The sequence below is a fragment of the Tenrec ecaudatus genome, chromosome 10, assembly GCF_050624435.1.
Source record: "Tenrec ecaudatus isolate mTenEca1 chromosome 10, mTenEca1.hap1, whole genome shotgun sequence".
Classification (NCBI taxonomy): Eukaryota; Metazoa; Chordata; class Mammalia; order Afrosoricida; family Tenrecidae; genus Tenrec; species Tenrec ecaudatus.
Window position 1 is genome coordinate 159,004,441 of NC_134539.1, and position 1,067 is coordinate 159,005,507.

At 44.4% G+C, this 1,067-nt stretch overlaps 1 non-coding gene across 1 annotated transcript; it reads left to right on the top strand.

The window, feature by feature from the left end:
* Positions 1-249: 249 nt before the first annotated feature.
* Positions 250-373, top strand: LOC142460600 (small nucleolar RNA SNORA54). The gene has a single exon (XR_012786776.1). It is a non-coding gene; the product is annotated as a small nucleolar RNA SNORA54 (small nucleolar RNA).
* The last annotated feature ends 694 nt before the right edge of the window (positions 374-1,067 follow it).

Sequence of the window (1,067 nt, forward strand, 5' to 3'; positions counted from 1 at the left end):
TGTAAATATATCCATTCATAAAAATAGAGGTATTGTCCTATGTACATATATTTTTATGACAATACAATGAGGTAGTGGACAGACTTCAGGCCTCTGCTCATCCCTCCCTCATTTCAAGTACACTTAGCTCTAACAAATTGTCATTCTATGCTGCTCACCCTCTCAGCACAATCACGGAAGACAAAATAGGTGCATAAGCAAATGTTGTGAAGAAAGTGGATGGTGCCCAGCTATTAAAAGATACAGTGTCTGCACTGTTCGTAACCTGTTATCAGATTTACTGCTGACGGGTTCCATTCCAGTGCTACAGAAATTCCCAGAATAATATAAGACTGACAACGTGTCTGTCTGATTTTATATTTGGGAGACAAGGGGGAAAAAAAAGATACAGTGTCTGGGGATTTAAAGGCGTGAAGTTAAACAAACGGCCATCTAGCAGTGAAGAAAAAAACCCAATTGGATAAAGCATACCAACCCATACAGCCATGAGGTGTCGTCGGGACTGGGTAACAGGCATTAGAAGACCCATATTATTGAGAATAAAGGGGGTTGGAGACCCAAAGCCCATCTGTAGTCAATGGGACATCCCCTCACAGAGGGGTAACAGGGAAGGGATGGGTCAACCAGGGTACAGTAAAGCACTGATGAGACATACAATATTCTTCTGGTCCCTTGAGGCTTCCTCACCCCCCACTATCATGACCCCAGTCCTGCCTTTCACTGCAGGCTAGACCAGAACATGTACACAGGTACAGATAAGAGATGAGAACTCACGTCACATGGAATCCAGGAATAGGAACAGGAATGAGAACGGCGATACCAGAAAGGCAGGGGGAAGGTGAGGAGAAAGGGGGAGGAAAGGGGAACCGATGGAAATGATGGACACATAAGCTCACACACACCCCTCCAGGGGGATGAACAACAGAAACCATGGGGAAAGGGAGACAGAGTTCCATGTAAGATATCAAAAAATAATAATTTATAATTTATCAAGGGGTCAGGAGGGTGAGGGGGGAGGGAAAAAAGAGGAGCTGATACCAAGGGCTCAACAGAAAGTAAATGTCTAG